The sequence below is a fragment of the Oncorhynchus mykiss genome, chromosome 5 (assembly GCF_013265735.2).
Source record: "Oncorhynchus mykiss isolate Arlee chromosome 5, USDA_OmykA_1.1, whole genome shotgun sequence".
NCBI lineage: Eukaryota > Metazoa > Chordata > Actinopteri > Salmoniformes > Salmonidae > Oncorhynchus > Oncorhynchus mykiss.
In genome coordinates, this window is record NC_048569.1 from 58,001,400 (window position 1) to 58,020,141 (window position 18,742).

An 18,742-nucleotide genomic window follows, 5' to 3' on the forward strand; every position below is an offset into this window, starting at 1 on the left:
CTTCAATATTCCCAGGTAAGAAGTTTTAGGTTGTAGTTATTCTAGGAATTATATAACTATTTATCTCTATACCATTTGTATTTCATATACCTTTGACTATTGGATGTTCTTATAGGCAGTTTAGTATTGCCAGTGTAACAGTATAGCTTCCGTACCTCTCCTCGCTCCTACCTGGGCTCAGACCAGCCACCCTCGAAGCAGCGTTACCCATGCAGAACAAGGGGAACAACTACTCCAAGTCTCAGAGTGAGTGACGTTTGAAACGCTATTAGTGCGCACCCCACTAACTAGCTAGCCATTTAACATCCCTTCGTTACATCAGCCTAATCTCGGGAGTTGATAGGCCTGAAGTCATAAACAGCAGGGCTGCTGGCAAAACGCATGAAGTGTTGTTTGAATGAATGCTTATGAGCCTGCTGGTGCCTACCATCGCTCAGTCAGACTGCTCTATCAGATAATATACTTAATTATAACATAATAACACACAGAAATGCGAGCCTTAGGTCATTAATATGGTCGAATCCGGAAACTATCATCTCGAAAACAAGACGTTTATTCTTTCAGTGAAATACGGAACCGTTCCGTATTTTATCTAACGGGTGGCATCCATCAGTTTAAATATTCCTGTTACATTGCACAACCTTCAATGTTATGTCATAAGAACGCAAGAGAAGTGACACAATTTCACCTGGTTAATATTGCCTGCTAACCTGGACTTCTTTTCGCTAAATATGCAGGTTTAAGAATATATAGTTCTGTGTATTGATTTTAAGAAAGGCATTGGTGTTTAGGGTTAGGTACACATTGGAGCAACGACAGTCCTTTTTCATGAATGCGCACTGCATCGATTATATGCAACGCAGGACACGCTAGATAAACTAGTAATATCATCAACCATGTGTAGTTATAACTAGTGATTATGATTGATTAAGTTTAGTGCTAGCTAGCAACTTACCTTGGCTTCTTACTGCATTCGCGTAACAGGCAGGCTCCTTGTGAGGCAGGTGGTTAGAGAGCATTGGACTAGTTTACCGTGAGGTTGCAAGATTGAATCCCTCAGCTGACAAGATAAAAATCTGTTGTTCTGCCCCTAAACAAGGCAGTTAACCCACCGTTCCTAGGCTGTCATTGAAAATAAGAATGTGTTCTTAACTGACTTGCCTAGTTAAATAAAGATTAAATAAAGGTGTAACAAAACATTTTTTTAAATCGGCGTCCAAAATTACCAATTTCCGATTGTTATGAAAACTTGAAATCGGCCCTAATTAATCGGCCATTCCGATTAATCGGTCGACCTCTAGCTTGTATTCCTGCTGGCAGTATCACATACTGTACCTGTCGAAAGGCTGTGGTGGTCGTACTTCTGATGTGACTTTATCTCTCCACAATATCATCATCCTGGCGGTCAGGTATGTATTATGTAGGCTATGCCTGGGTGCCTGGACTCTTAAGCTGTTCCGACAACTATTGTTTCTTTGATGAGAGGAGTTTGCAAAACAGCACAAAGAGATGGCACCCAGACTGTATATCGTCCTGGTAATATTTTTAAACATTTCTGATCTTGGCTGTTTGTTTTTTGTTGTGATTTCAGATCTTGGCTGACTTAAAGAGGTGGATTCATATTGGTATGTGTTGACTCCAATGCTTTCCACAGTTGTGACAAGTTGGCTAAGATGCCCTTTGGGTGGTGGACCATTCTTGGTACACACAGGAAACTGCCGAGGGTGCACTTGGCACCTACTACCATACCCCCTTCATTGGCACTTAACCTGTCTCCTCTCTTCATCTACACTGATTTAATTGGATTTAACAAGTGACATTAATAAGATAGCATAGCTTTCACCTGCATTCACCTGGTCAGTGTATGTCATGGCACGTTTTCTTAATGTCTTGTACAGTCGACATATATCTCTGACAACTCCTCATCAACTGCATTAGCTATTTGCACCCACGCACTTTATATTGTATACTTTTTAACTTAAATTACTTACTATTGTGTATTATGTGTATGTACTTCTATCTAAATACAGTTAATTTATATACATTTTTCACCAGACCGATTACATGGGTTGAGTCCTTCGACTGAACTACTGTATTCCTAACTTTTCTTCATGTACCAGCTTCTCCTTCTTCCTCTCTGCACTGTATTCCACCCTGGACTGTCTGTAGACTGGAGTCTGTCTCCTAAGAAGGAAACGCATCACCGTCAATTGTTTTTGGTCGTTGATGTTTTTTAAAGCCAGCGTGGAACCAGATATAAGGCTGTATTCAATCCGTATCGCGGAAGATCCGTATCAAAATGCAAAAGGTCATTTCCGATTGAGCCGACATATGCAGCGTTTAATTACGAATGCAGTCGAGCTAATAAAAGGTGGATCTTCCTTGATACGGATTGAATTCAGCCCATAGTCTTGGTTTTCTTAACTTATTCCCAATCTCTTATTCTATCAGTTACAGTATATGAAATAAATATACCGTAGACCTATATCACAACCTAGAGTTTGTACCTTGTCTATGGGCTGTGCCAACCATCTTGGTGTAGATATACTTGGCCCAGAATCAGTTCATTGTGTTCAGAGCCTTGGTGAGGAAGTCATCAGCTCACAGGACACGGACGATTATACATTGTTTGGGGGTCCACGTGATGAAATCAGTTCTTGTTTTACAAACATCTGCGCCTGTGTTGAACATAACATAGTGAGAACAAAACCTAGTGAAAACTGACTCTGCACTTAGCAGTCTATGCTCCTATGAACTTTTTAATGTCACTCAACATTTTGGTCAACTATGAACTTTGTTGATATGCATTTTCCCTTATAACTGCTATTTAATTCAGTGTAAATGTTTACCAACCTGAGTGTTGGAGAAGTGGTTCTTCCTCAAAGAAGTTGCATTTGCCAGATGCCCTCTCTTGTTCTGTAGCCAGTCGTCCAGAGTGCTGTTGTCTTGTGCCGACAGGACACTTGACCTCCAGGACTCTGTGTACAGCCACCCATGTCTGATGTGATTCCTCCGTCACCCTCCACAATGGTTTGACTTGAGCCTTCATGAGGGTGCAGTCGGACGCCCCAGGTTTGTGATGATAAATCACTTGTACCCATCCACTTGTACCCATCCACTTTCAAATAAGTTATTGGGCTTCCAAGGAATGGTAATTGTTCATATTATGTGCAGTGCAGATACCTTGTAAGATAAAGGGCAAAATACATTAGAAAAATGTACTGAATGCACAACTCATGCAGTCATCAGATTAGGTTTTTTAGGAGAAGAGGTAGGCACTGGGCAGGAAGGTGATGCCAGTAAGTCTAATGTTATCACCCCTCTATCCTAATGCCAGGACTGGAAATGTAGTCGTTTTTATATAGTACATTGCTATAATACTTTTGACTATTGTATTTGACATAAAGTAGGACTGACAGGTGTCTAATAAGCTAAAGTTTTGAACTGCAATTGAATGTAGGTAAAAAAATAGAGAGAAGGCTATTATTACAGCCTCAGATCTTGGAATATGGGTCAGACACTACAGACCCAGGTTTGATCCTGGGTGCCGTATCACAACTGGGCGTGATCTGGAGTCCCATTGGGCGGCGCACAATTGGCCCAGCATTGTCTGGTTTAGGGGAGCGTTTGGCCAGGGGGGCTTTACTTGGCTCATCACGCTCTAGTGACTCCTTGTGGCGGGCCAGGTGCCTGCAGGCTGACATCGCTTGTCAGTTGAACAGTGTTTCCTCTGACACATTGGGGCGGATGGCTTCCCGGGTTAAGCGGCCGGTGTTAAGAAGCGTGGTTTGGGTAGGTCATGTTTCGGAGGATGCATGACTCAACTTTTGCCTCCCGAGCCTGTTGGGGAGTTGCAGCGACAAGACAAGATCGAAATTGGGGAGAAAACGTTTTTATGATCTTGTCAGACTTGTTGGGGTCGTTCGTCAGGGTGAATCTGATGGGGCAGCAAGAAAGCCCCACAATATTCGTAAAAACGAAAAGATTTTACCCTGCTCTTCGGCAGGAAGGCTGGACGAATAGTTTCTGGAAATGTTTTGATTAATATAATGTATGAATCACTTCAATAAATAGTTCAAGTAGTTGAAATAGCAAGACACTTTCCCCTCAGTTTTGCAATGAGCGACAACGGGTAACCAAGGATTACGGCAGGTCCTGTGTCCACCAAACAGTAGGCGGAGTCTCCAACCAAGGGGCGTGGCCAACACGTGATCGCCCCTAAAACGACATAAACAGTCACTTAGGGTGCCCAGGGCCCTGACCTCCAAGGTGCCCCCTATTGATTTTGTTGGTCAATCTCACTCAGATATCATTCAAATGGCATGTCTTGATAAAATGTGTAGAATTGCAGGAAATGTGCTTTAAAACGGCAAGAATTGCTCCCCAACCCATCGCTAAATGCATAGGATCTGTCATCAAAATGGGGGCCACTAAAAGGCCGGCCCTGGGTAACCTAATATAGTGTATATCTAATATAATGACCTTGGGCTATGTTTCCTCATGATAACTGGGTCATTGCCCTTTCAGGTGGGTGAAATCAGGTTTCAAATATTTACGCCTACCCGCTGTTTTGCTAAACAAAGCAGCTCCCAAAACATGGCAATTAGCATCTTGGTTTTAAGGTTATGTTGATGTTTCATCATTATCCTATTTATTTTTTACACAGATCATAGTTAATCACCCGTAAAAAAAAAGGGAGTAAATCCTAAAACTAAATGTCATGTACTGTCATGTTGTGTCTTGTCTCTGTCCTTTCCCTTCACCCTGTCTCCCTCTGCTGGTCGTTGTTAGGTTACCTTTCCACCCCCTCTTTCCCCCAGCTGTGCCTTGTCTCCTCCTAACCACCTCGTCACCATTTTTCCCACCTGTTCCCTTTTTCCCTCTGATTAGTCCCCTATATCTCTCTCTGTTTTTGTTCCTGTCCTTGTCGGATTCTTGTTTGTTGTGTTTCATGCCTGAACCAGACTGTCGTCATGTTTGCTGTAACCTTGTCTTGTCCTGTCGGAATCTGCCGGTCCGTCTGAGCCTACCTATGTTTGGTAATTAAAGAAGCTCTGTTTAAGTTAATTCGCTTTTGGGTCCTCATTCACGCACCGTAACAGAAGAATCCGACCAAGAATGGACCCAGCGACTTCGGATCCTCTCCACTCAGCCGTCGGGATCCAGGGAGCGATGCTAGGCAGACACGAGCAGGAAGTGTCTGCTGCTCGACATGCCGTTGAGACCCTGGCCACCCAAGTCTCCAACCTCACAGAACAGGTTCACCATCTCCGCCTCGATCCACCGGCCACTTCCAGGGCTTTCGAATCTCCGGAGCCCAGAATCAATAACCCGCCGTGTTACTCTGGGGAGCCCACTGAATGCCGCTCGTTCCTCACCCAGTGTGATATTGTGTTTTCTCTCCAGCCCAACACTTACTCCAGGAGCACTGCTCGTGTCGCCTACGTCATATCTCTCCTTATTGGACGGGCTCGTGAGTGGGGCACGGCAATCTGGGAGGCAAGGGCTGAGTGTACTAACCAGTATCAGGACTTTAAGGAGGAGATGATACGGGTTTTTGATCGATCTGTTTTTGGGGAGGAGGCTTCCAGGGCCCTGTCTTCCCTATGTCAAGGCAATCGATCCATAACAGACTACTCTATTGAGTTTCGCACTCTTGCTGTCTCCAGTGGCTGGAACGAGCCGGCCTTGCTCGCTCGTCTTCTGGAGGGTCTCCGCGCAGAGGTAAAGGATGAGATTCTCTCCCGGGAGGTTCCTTCCAGCGTGGATTCCTTGATTGAACTCGCTATTCGCATTGAGCGACGGGTTGATCTTCGTCACCGAGCTCGTGGAAAGGAGCTCGCGCTCTCCGTCGCCCCCCTCTCCGCATCACTACCATCTTCCTCTGCCGGCTCGGGTGCTGAGCCCATGCAGCTGGGAGGTATCCGCATCTCGACTAAGGAGAGGGAACGGAGAATCACCAACCGCCTCTGTCTCTATTGCGGTTCCGCTGGTCATTTTGTCACTTCATGTCCAGTAAAAGGCCAGAGCTCGTCAGTAAGCGGAGGGCTACTGGTGAGCGCTACTACTCCTGTCTCTCCTTCAAGATCCTGCACTACCTTGTCGGTCCATCTACGCTGGACCGGTTCGTCAGCTTCCTGCAGTGCCTTAATAGACTCTGGGGCGGAGGGCTGTTTTATGGACGAGACCTGGGCTCGGGAACATGACATTCCTCTCAGACAGTTAAAGGAGCCCACGGCCTTGTTCGCCCTGGATGGTAGTCCTCTCCCCAGGATTCAGCGTGAGACGCTACCTTTAACCCTCACTGTTTCTGGTAATCATAGTGAAACCATTTCTTTTTTAATTTTTCGTTCACCTTTTACACCTGTTGTTTTGGGCCATCCCTGGCTAGTTTGTCATAATCCTTCCATTAATTGGTCTAGTAATTCTATCCTCTCCTGGAACGTCTCTTGTCATGTGAAATGTTTAATGTCTGCTATCCCTCCTGTTTCCTCTGTCTCTTCTTCACAGGAGGAGCCTGGTGATTTGACAGGGGTGCCGGAGGAATATCACGATCTGCGCACGGTGTTCAGTCGGTCCAGGGCCACCTCTCTTCCTCCACACCGGTCGTATGATTGTAGTATTGATCTCCTTCCGGGAACCATCCCCCCCCGGGGTAGACTATACTCTCTGTCGGCTCCCGAACGTAAGGCTCTCGAAGATTATTTGTCTGTAGCTCTTGACGCCGGTACCATAGTCCCCTCCTCCTCTCCCGCCGGAGCGGGGTTTTTTTTTGTCAAGAAGAAGGACGGGTCTCTGCGCCCCTGCATAGATTATCGAGGGCTGAATGACATAACAGTGAAGAATCGTTATCCGCTTCCTCTTATGTCTTCAGCCTTCGAGATCCTGCAGGGAGCCAGGTTTTTCACTAAGTTGGACCTTCGTAACGCTTACCATCTCGTGCGCATCAGGGAGGGGGACGAGTGGAAGACGGCGTTTAACACTCCGTTAGGGCACTTTGAATACCGGGTTCTTCCTTTCGGCCTCGCTAACGCTCCAGCTGTCTTTCAGGCATTAGTCAATGATGTCCTGAGAGACATGCTGAACATCTTTGTTTTCGTTTACCTTGACGATATCCTGATTTTTTCACCGTCACTCCAGATTCATGTTCAGCACGTTCGACGTGTCCTCCAGCGCCTTTTAGAGAATTGTCTTTTTGTGAAGGCTGAGAAGTGCACTTTTCATGCCTCCTCCGTCACATTTCTCGGTTCTGTTATTTCCGCTGAAGGCATTAAGATGGATCCCGCTAAGGTCCAAGCTGTCATTGATTGGCCCGTCCCTAAGTCACGCGTCGAGCTGCAGCGCTTTCTCGGCTTCGCGAACTTCTATCGTCGTTTCATCCGTAATTTCGGTCAGGTGGCAGCTCCTCTCACAGCCCTTACTTCTGTCAAGACGTGCTTTAAGTGGTCCGTTTCCGCCCAGGGAGCTTTTGATCTCCTCAAGAATCGTTTTACATCCGCTCCTATCCTTGTTACACCTGACGTCTCTAGACAGTTCGTTGTCGAGGTTGACGCGTCAGAGGTGGGCGTGGGAGCCATTCTTTCTCAGCGCTCCCTCTCTGACGACAAGGTCCACCCATGCGCGTATTTTTCTCATCGCCTGTCGCCGTCGGAACGTAACTATGATGTGGGTAACCGCGAACTGCTCGCCATCCGGTTAGCCCTAGGCGAATGGCGACAGTGGTTGGAGGGGGCGACCGTTCCTTTTGTCGTTTGGACTGACCATAGGAACCTTGAGTACATCCGTTCTGCCAAACGACTTAATGCGCGTCAGGCGCGTTGGGCGCTGTTTTTCGCTCGTTTCGAGTTCGTGATTTCTTATCGTCCGGGCTCTAAGAACACCAAGCCTGATGCTTTGTCTCGTCTCTTCAGTTCTTCAGTAGCCTCCACTGACCCCGAGGGGATTCTCCCTGAGGGGCGTGTTGTCGGGTTGACTGTCTGGGGAATTGAGAGGCAGGTAAAACAAGCGCTCACTCACACTCCGTCGCCGCGCGCTTGTCCTAGGAACCTTCTTTTCGTTCCCGTTCCTACTCGTCTGGCCGTTCTTCAGTGGGCTCACTCTGCCAAGTTAGCCGGCCACCCTGGCGTTCGGGGTACGCTTGCTTCCATTCGCCAGCGTTTTTGGTGGCCCACCCGGGAGCATGACACGCGTCGTTTCGTGGCTGCTTGTTCGGTCTGCGCGCAGACTAAGTCCGGTAACTCTCCTCCTGCCGGCCGTCTCAGGCCGCTTCCTATTCCTTCTCGACCGTGGTCTCACATCGCCTTAGATTTTGTCACCGGACTGCCTTCGTCAGCGGGGAAGACTGTTATTCTTACGGTTGTCGATAGGTTCTCTAAGGCGGCTCATTTCATTCCCCTTGCTAAGCTTCCTTCTGCTAAAGAGACGGCACAAATCATCATCGAGAATGTTTTCAGAATTCATGGCCTTCCGTCAGACGTCGTTTCGGACAGAGGTCCGCAATTCACGTCTCAATTTTGGAGGGAGTTTTGCCGTTTGATTGGGGCTTCCGTCAGTCTCTCTTCCGGCTTTCACCCCCAGTCTAACGGTCAAGCAGAACGGGCCAATCAGACTATTGGTCGCATCTTACGCAGTCTTTCTTTTCGTAACCCTGCGTCTTGGTCAGAACAGCTCCCCTGGGCAGAATACGCCCACAACTCGCTTCCTTCGTCTGCGACCGGGCTATCTCCTTTTCAGAGTAGCCTCGGGTACCAGCCTCCGCTGTTCTCATCTCAGTTCGCCGAGTCCAGCGTCCCCTCCGCTCAGGCTTTTGTCCAACGTTGCGAGCGCACCTGGAAGAGGGTCAGGTCTGCACTTTGCCGTTATAGGACGCAGACTGTGAGGGCTGCTAATAAGCGTAGAACTAAGAGTCCTAGATATTGTCGCGGTCAGAGAGTTTGGCTCTCCACTCAGAACCTTCCCCTTAAGACGGCTTCTCGCAAGTTGACCCCGCGGTTCATTGGTCCGTTCCGTATTTCTCGGGTCATTAATCCTGTCGCAGTTCGACTTCTTCTTCCGCGATACCTTCGTCGCGTCCACCCGGTCTTCCATGTCTCCTGCATCAAGCCCGTCCTTCGCGCCCCCGCTCGTCTCCCCCCCCCCCCCCCCCATCCTTGTCGAGGGCGCACCCATCTACAGGGTCCGTAGAATTTTGGACATGCGTCCTCGGGGCCGTGGTCACCAGTACCTCGTAGATTGGGAGGGGTACGGTCCTGAGGAGAGGAGTTGGGTTCCCTCTCGGGACGTGCTGGACCGTGCGCTGATCGAGGATTTCCTCCGTTGCCGCCAGGTTTCCTCCTCGAGTGCGCCAGGAGGCGCTCGGTGAGTGGGGGGGTACTGTCATGTACTGTCATGTTGTGTCTTGTCTCTGTCCTTTCCCTTCACCCTGTCTCCCTCTGCTGGTCGTTGTTAGGTTACCTTTCCACCCCCTCTTTCCCCCAGCTGTGCCTTGTCTCCTCCTAACCACCTCGTCACCCCTTTTCCCACCTGTTCCCTTTTTCCCTCTGATTAGTCCCCTATATCTCTCTCTGTTTTTGTTCCTGTCCTTGTCGGATTCTTGTTTGTTGTGTTTCATGCCTGAACCAGACTGTCGTCATGTTTGCTGTAACCTTGTCTTGTCCTGTCGGAATCTGCCGGTCCGTCTGAGCCTACCTATGTTTGGTAATTAAAGAAGCTCTGTTTAAGTTAATTCGCTTTTGGGTCCTCATTCACGCACCGTAACACTAAACCTGTCATTGGCCAAACAGACACTAATCGAAACTAACCTCGGTAGCACAGGTATGATATAGGTATAAGGGTGTACATGCATACATGCTCATGACAAGTCTTACAATGTTTTCAGTGGCGACACCAGTTTTGGGGGGGGGGGGGGGGGGGGGGGGGCCTGTCAGCCTGCAAAATATATCGTTGATAAAACGTATCTGTGCTTATCGGCCATTGGACATAAACTTTACATAAGTTGGAAATTGCAAATTCAACAATGAGTGGTTGGGAAGAAATCAGTGGCTAACTGCAAGCATTGCATAGCAATCATTAGCCCGCTATTCGGTGGAGTGGCTGTGTGGTCCCAAGTATAATCTTAGGTGACTCTTTTCCAAGTTTAAAATGATAAACATTCAACATTGGCCATGCTGTCAATGAAGCATGATTTGTGCCGTGCTCAAAAGAACTGTTAACTCGGAACTGCAAAATCTGACGGTGAGTAATGAGTATAGTGAGTTCAAGGCAACTGGGAACTCGAGAAAAACCAGCTACGACTGGGAAAACGTTTTTAACGTCCAACTCGGAATTGTAAAGTGGGAACTCGGGCCACTTTCAACAGCTACGACCTGAAGATCACTGACGTCATCAACTTTTTTTTCGAGTTCCAAGTTGTCTTGAAAGCACCATACATCCAGAGAATGCCAGACTTTGATGACAAAGTTTGATGACAAAATTTGCCCACGAAGGACCGCCGTGCCACCTTCCTGTTCAAGTGAGAACAACAAGGTGAGGCAAAAATGTTTTGTATGCTGCTGCATAAATAATGTAATATGCCAGGGAGATATACAGTTTGTTGTTTGACACAAGTAATTTTCCCAACAATTGTTTACAGACAGATTATTTCACGTATAATTAATTCACTGTATCACAATTCCAGTGGGTCAGAAGTTTACATACACTAAGTTGACTGTGCCTTTAAACAGCTTGGAAAATTCCAGAAAATGTCATAGCTTTAGAAGCTTCTGATAGGCTAATTGACATCATTTGAGTCAATTGGAGGTGTACCTGTGGACGTATTTCAAGGCCTACCTTCAAACTCGGTGCTCTAGAGATGAACGTACATTGGTGTGAAAAGTTCAAATCAATCCCAGAATAACAGCAAAGGACCTTGTGAAGATGCTGAAGGAAACAGGTACAAAAGTATCTATATCCACAGTAAAACAAGTCCTATATCGACATAACCTGAAAGTCCGCTCAGCAAGGAAGGTTTGCAACTTCACATGGGGACAAAGATTGTACTTTTTGGAGAAATGTCCTCTGGTCTGATGAAAGAAAAATAGAACTGTTTGGCCATAATGTCCATTGTTATGTTTGGAGGGAAAGGGGGGATGCTTGCAAGCTGAAGAACACCATCCCAACTGTGAAGCACGGGGGTGGCAGCATCATGTTGTGGGGGTGCTTTGCTGCAGGAGGGTCTGGTGCACTTTACAAAATAGATGGCATCATAAGAAAGGACAATTATGTGGATATATTGAAGCAACATCTCAAGACATCAGTGAGGAAGTTAAAGCTTGGTCGCAAATGAGTCTTCCAAATGGGCAATACAAGCATACTTTCAAAGTTGTGGCAAAATGGCTTAAGGACAACAAAGTCATCACAAAGCCCTGACCTCAATCCTATCGAACATTTGTAGGCAGAACTGAAAAAGTGTGTGCGAGCAAGGAGGCCTACAAAACCTGACTCAGTTACACCAGCGTTGTAAGGAGGAATGGGCCAAAATTCACCCAGCTTATTGTGGGTAGCTTGTTGAAGGCTATCCAAGTTAAACAATTTAATCGCAATTTTACCAAATACTATTTGAGTGTATGTGAACTTCTGACCCACTGGGAATGTGATGAAAGAAACAAAAGCTGAAATAAATTATTCTCTCTAATATTATTCTGACATTTCACATTCTTAAAATAAAGTGGTGATCCTAACTGACCTAAGACAGGGGATTTTTACTAGGATTAAATGTCAGGAATTGTGAAAAACTGAGTTTAAATGTATTTGGCTAACATGCTGACCAGACCGGACATGTCGCATGCGCGAGCATTGCAAAATACATTTAGAAATCCATGTTACTCAATTATTGGGCCAACGAGCATCTGCATTGCCAAGGGCTAAAATAGAAGTCATAACCCTTTCTGTTGCAGATCACGCTGCAAGTCCTGCCTCTCCCATCTCCTCATTGGTTTATAGAAGCAGGTACCCACGTGCCATCTCCTCATTGGTTATACCCACGTGGGTGATTGAAAGACGAACTGTTGCCGGTTGTCGTGGTAATACTATGAAAGTGTAGATGCTAATCACCATATAAGTTCAAAGATGAAAAAGCCTGGAAGGAGAAGGAGATGACTTGAAACGATTTGGTTGAGCGTTTTATGTGTGGATTAATTGTCGGAGTAGAGGACGTTGTGCTTTTCAGGTAAAATAACAACTCAATGTTTATATCCCAGATCAAATTAGCTAACGACAGCAAGCTAAATAGGACAAATTAGCTAGCAAGTGCAAGCTAACTAGCTAAATTGCCGTACATGTTTAATGCTTTACGACCTGTCCCCCAAATTAATGTCCTTGGTTCAGAGTTTGTTTTGATATTTTAACCTGCTTGTCGTGATCGCGTTTGATGTAGGAGGACAAAACAAATGTATGCACGATGTCGCACGCACGCAGCCGGTTTGGGTTCCGTGTAAGGTGTATGTAAACTTCTGTCTTCAACTGTATGTATACTGTAGCTAATAAATTAATACTAAGTGTATGTTCTGTGGTATGCTCTTAGTAGCTCATGTGTTCGCCGTAACAATTGTGTCTATTTTGTTCGGAATTCTGTCATGGTACATTTCAAAAGTGCTGAACAAATAGTTATATTGACTACATCCGTCCTAGCTCGCTCATTAATGTCTTAAACTAAATTACGGATTGCCTCTTATCCGCTTGTCGTAACCTTATGCCATAGTTTGTACATCTCAATTGTCAGTAGAAACCACATTTGTTTGAGCAAGTCAGCCATCAGCTATGTTATTTTAAAAGACAGTAAATGAGGCTGAATGAACTGTTTTGCTGCTAGACAAGGCTCCGCTGATAACCAGGTGTAACAGTGGTAAGGTGTTGGGACTGCTATTGGGACAGCTTTATGTAGGCCCTAACAGTTTGTGGGCACAGTTTGTCACTGGTATAGTGCAATTCATGTGTTGTAGTGGCTTTGCTGGCATGCATCCCACATGCATTCCCCCCCCCCCCCCTCCCCCCACACACACACACACACACACACAAAGATATGCATGCTAAAATCGGCAACTGTTCTTCAAAAGGCAGTTACCCTTATCAACAGCCAAAGTTTCCATTGTAAACAAAGTAGGAAGGTGAGTAAGCTTACCAATGCAAAAGTGTGTAGCATTGCTCTACATTATCCAGAGGCCCTGGTTTGTGTTTAAACTTCCTAACTGCTTTAATACTTCACACTCAACGTGCAAGGTCCGCAAACTTCTGGGTCAAGGTTTTTATCTTCTCATGTCAGTGCGATTATCAGGCTTCTTGCACGGTTCCTCTCTAGGCATGCAAGTCACTGGAGGTGATGTGGCAGCCAACACACCGAAGCTTAGCCTGGTCCCAGATCTAAATAAGGTGTATAGCCAACTGCTATGGTCATTGTCATGCCTACGACGTGAATGGTATGACCGATTTGGGACCAGGTTTCCAAATTGTGCCGCATGGGCTTTTATTTCCATATTTATTTGATTGTGTGTAGGCAGTCAAGTGTACAAGTTTAGCCAACAGAGGCAAGCAGTTGCTCCATAACACCAGGGCATTTGCTCAATAAACAAACAAAGCATTGAATAAAAGCATGCATTTCAAGAGGAGTAGGCCTTAAAAAAATAAAAAAAAGTTTTGTGCCAGAGTTTTTTCCTTTCAAATCCCCAAAATGTCACAAGATGATATACACTGAGTGTACAAACCATTAGGAACACTTTCATAATATTGAGTTGCACCCCCTTTTGTCCTCAGAACAGCCTCAGTTTGTCAGGTCATGAGCGCCACAAGGTGTCGAAAGCGTTCCACAGGGATTGCTGGCCCCTGTTGACTCCAATGCTTCCCACAATTGTGTCAAGTTGGCTGGATGTCCTTGACACACTTAAACCGGTGCGCCTGGCACGTACTACCATACCCGTTCAAAGGCACTTAAATATTTTGTCTGGCACATTCACCCTCTGAATGGCACACAATCCATGTCTCAATTATCTCATGGCTTAAAAATACTTATTTAACCTGTCTCCTCCCCTTCTTCTAAACTGATTTGAAGTGGATTTAACAAGTGAAATCAATAATGGATCATTGCTTTCACCTGGATTCGCCTGGTCAGTCTACGTTATGGAAAGAGAAGGTTTTGCTAATGTTTTGTTTACTCAGTGTAGAGTAAATGCACATGGCTAATGTGGGTTGTGCAGGCAGGTCCTGGAGAGAGGCTTGGCACTAAAAGCCTTATGGGTCGTGCTGACGTGTTGCTCATTGTAGAGAGCGGTGATGTGGCTGAATTTACAGTTTTCCTCGATTGTTAAACACAAAAACCCATACCCTTACGTCATTCCCCAAAACACACACACATTTCCCATAGCCGTAAACACTATTCACCTGTCTCCACACGTTTCAATATTCAAAACTCTTTCTGCAAAACCTTACCCAAGTGGCCAAATAAATCTATCATTGCATTATATATTCATTCAGCAAACACATGCTCTCAATATAATTAAAGTCATCACAACCTGAACTCAAAGAGCACACCTTTCTCCAGGTGCAAACACCAAGCCTCAAAATTGTTAACACACCAATCAGAATTGCAGGATCAATGAATAGGGCCTAGAGGCATGTCCATGTGTTTTGGAGCAATGGATCCTAACAATGTCGAAGTTGCAAGACAACAGAGAGGAAGAGGACGACAAAGACAAGTAATCTGACATTCGTGCCACCCTAGTTCATCATGTGCTCATACATGGGAGGACTATGAGAGAAACTGGACAGCTTGTGCAACCCAACTTTTTTTTCTTTTTTTTTTAACCTTTATTTAACTAGGCAAGTCGGTTAAGAACAAATTCTCACTTTCAACCTAAGCCGTTACAGGGTTGCATCCATTGTCCGTACTTTCAGAAGGGGAAACTGGTATTTTGCCTTGTTACTGTGCTACATGTAATGTTGTAGTGCATATAGACTGAATCTCCACTTGTTTTCCGTGTAGTTTTTACCACGGTAATGGATGAACATAGGTCCGTAATGGTCAAATTTCATTTTTGCAGAGCTGAGCCGGCAATCTATTAGAGGTAGGCGGAGACTTCTCACAGCTAAGCAGGAGACTGCCCTGGTGAGTATAGTGATTGCCAATAATGCCATCTGTTTGAGGGAAATTCAAACCTTTTGATAGGTGAAGACCAGCTAGTCTTCCAAGGAATTGACAGCATCAGCGTTTCCACCATTGACCGGATTGTTCAGAAGAACCACAAAAAGACAAAGCAGCTGTGCCTTTTGAAAGGAATTCAGAGTTAAGGAGCAATGATTCCAATATGTGCAGGTAATTGCTATACTGCATTTTGACAGTATGTAGAGTATGGCCCATCTCTCCAGCATATCAGTACAGTACCATATAGCAATGTGTTACAGTAACTGCAGTACACAATCTTTCATTCCAGTACTGTATATGTAGTACAGTAAAATGTTTTTTTTTTTTTTTTTTACTTCAGAGAATCTTTGCGCTGGATGCCATGGCTGACTCACAGGAGTACATCTTCATCGATGAGGCAGGGTTCAACCTAATAAAAGGGGGCGCAACATAATTGGTCACCGTGCGATCATACAAGTTCCTGGCCAGAGGGGAGGCAATGTCACCCTATGTGCAGCAATCATGGCGTCCCCTCACCGCCATGTCAAAGTGGGTCCATACAACACGGCACAAGTCCTTCAATTTCTAGATCAGCTGCACAATAACATTCTTCAACAGGAAGGGAAACCAGAGCAAGCCCAATATGTTGTCATTTGGGATAACGTGAGTTTCCATCGGGCTGCTCTGGTTCGCGCCTGGTTCAATGACCTCCCCAGGTTTCCCATTCTTTTTTTGCCAGCATATTCCCCATTTCTGAATCTGATTGAGGAATTTTTCTCAGCATGGCAGGGGAGAGTGTATGACAGCAACCCCTACGCACAGCAGCACCTCCTGGAGGCAATGGTGGACGCCTGTGGTGATGTGTCTGTAAGAGTCTATCCAGGGTTTTCTAAGGCACACAAGGGACTTTTTTTCCCACATGTTGTTTTCCTAACACGTTTTGTCAGTGTGACATTTCAAAGGTAAGTTTTTTTTTTCTCACCAAAACAGCATATACTGTATTCCCTTATCCACTAATGTAAGAGGTATTTATTACAGTACTGTTTTGAATTTGTCTCACCAGGATGTTCCTGAAAGGGTATCTGGATAGTCAGTGCTGTGATTTTACAAAGTTCCAAATTATTTCTCTGAACCTTTTCTAAACATTTTTGTAGCAGTGTTTTGACTGAATCCCTCAGTCATGCAGTCTGTGTTTTTGACTGTGTTTGAGGGCAAAGTTTGAATTGGGACCCAGAAGTTAAAGGTTTGTACCGTTGGGCTTGAGTTTTAAAAAATTGGTGTGAAGATTTGAGAAAATGGTGAGTTGTTCCAGGAATTGGGTTTAAGCAATTGAGAAACTAATTTACAGATGGCAATCTGATCTCAGAGCATTTTGTATTTATGTAAATCTGAGGCACTCCTTTAGTATATGTTACGTTTGGAATTGTTACGTAAGCCAGATGGTTACTTAAGGCAAAAACAAAAGGGTGGATGGGTAGGACGGATAACTTGAACTTCTAGCAAGCTGAAGGTTGTGAGTTTGAATCTCATCACAGACAACTTTGGCATTTTAACTTTTCAACTGCTTAGTACTTTTTAGCTACTTTGCAACTACTTATGTTAGCTAACCCTTCACCTAACCATAACCTTTTAACCTAACTCCCAAACTAGCTAATGTTAGTGAGCTAGCTAACAGCCACCTAACTATGATATATTTGTAATATTTTATGTTTTTCAAATTCGTATTGTACATTTTGCAAATTCGTAACAATATGAATTGTAATTTGTAACCTATCATATGAAATGGGTGATACTTACCATACCAAATGTAGCATACACTAAATAGTCTCTGCTTTAAATACATAATTATACGAAATGCTCTGAGACCAGGTTGCTGGCAGATGGCGAGAGAGGGAGATGATTAAAAGACCCTAAGATATGAATAACTTGCTGATGCTTGCACACAAAAGGGACAAAGAGCGTGTCAATGTTTCTGCTCTTTATGGGGTTTTAGGCTGGGTATCTGTCAATCCTGTGACAACTGCTGATGTAAAAGTGGCTTTATAAAATACATTTGACTGACAAAGAGCTTGTACAGTAATCGGTGTCAACTGGTTCTCTGAGAACGTATTAGGTAGCAGTGGAGGCTGCTGAGGGGAGAATGGCTGGAACGGGGTGAATGAAAATGGCATCAAACCATGTATTTGATGCCATTCTGCTTCAGCCATTACCACGAGCCCATCCTCCCCAATTAATGTGCCACCAACCTCCTGTGGTACAGTGTTGGGGAAGCTACTCAAAGTATAGTTTACTAAACAACCAATTACTTCACACTGGAAGAAGTTAAGCTATACTAAATAAAAAATGTTGTTTACTTAACGAGAGTTACTTTCAAAAAGTAGATGACTACATCCAAACTACTTTGAAGAATTTATGTATGTATGTATGTAAATCTATGTATGTATGTAAATCTAAAATGTCAGAACAAAAAATGCAAAAAACAGATCACTCTGGAATCAGATGTTAACAAAATGTGTAATTTAGCCTATTAAATACAAAATGTTTATTTTAGGCACGCACAAAAGTTTTTCAAGTAAGAATTAGGCAGGTCTGATGCTGCTTCACCCATACATAAAAATAAAAAAATGCCCCCAAAAATTGTGTGTAGTTTCAGTAGATAGCTACACCACTACATGATAAAGTAATATACACTACCAATATTTGAATATAGTTCAACTACCACCTAGCTATTGCAAAGTGTAGTTAAATGACTAGTTCAATTACATGTAGTTGACTACTTCCCAACACTGAGGTATTCTCAGATATCTGCATTGCTTAAGCACTGACAACTTCAGCACATTTCTGTTCAGCATTACACATTGTGCTGTGTGTGTGTCTAGGGAACATACAGTGAAATGTGCACATAATAAGCCTGAAGAAACATCAGTTTGACCACCTTATGAAATATTAATTTGCATTAACAATACTGTCCTCTAGTGTTCGTTTACCTAACCATAATTGACTTGAAACTGCTGTTGTTGCTCTCAGCAGTATTGGTTTCCAATTCCAATGGCACAGGATCTTCTGTACAGGAATTTCTGTACAGGAACTTCTGTACCAATGAATGATTTATTTTTTATTTCACCTTTATTTAACAAGGTAGGCCAGTTGGGAACAAGTTCTCATTAACAACTGCGACCTGGCCAAGATAAAACAAAGCAGTGCGACAAAAACAACAAAACAGTGTTACACATGGGAGAAACAAACGTGCAGTCAATAGCACAACAGAATATCTATATACAGTGTGTGAAAATGCAGAGTATTAAAGGTCCTTACCAGCTTGAGATGGGAGACATGGAGCGAACCCGTACTGACACTCGAACGGCGACAGTCCAGTGGATGAGTTCGGCAGTGTGTTGTGACCATACTCTGCCCAGATGTGGAACTTGCTCCAGTTGCTGGTCTGGGTGGAGACGAAACAGTGAAATAACTTCTCCAGCTCCTGGTTGGCCCGCTCCGTTTGCCCATTCGACTGTTGGTGGATCCCGAGGAGAGACTCACCGACACCCCCAACAGGGAGCAGAAGGCTTTCTAATACCGTGTAACGAACTGGGG

General features: G+C 44.7%; 1 long non-coding RNA gene across 1 annotated transcript; it reads right to left on the minus strand.

Moving 5' to 3' along the window:
• Positions 1 to 1,184: 1,184 nt before the first annotated feature.
• On the minus strand, positions 1,185 to 13,261 carry LOC110522874. Its single transcript, XR_002473385.2, has 4 exons — positions 13,157 to 13,261; positions 2,854 to 3,183; positions 2,508 to 2,678; positions 1,185 to 2,184 (listed from the first exon to the last, which is right to left on the minus strand). It is a non-coding gene; the product is annotated as an uncharacterized LOC110522874 (long non-coding RNA).
• Positions 13,262 to 18,742: the final 5,481 nt, after the last annotated feature.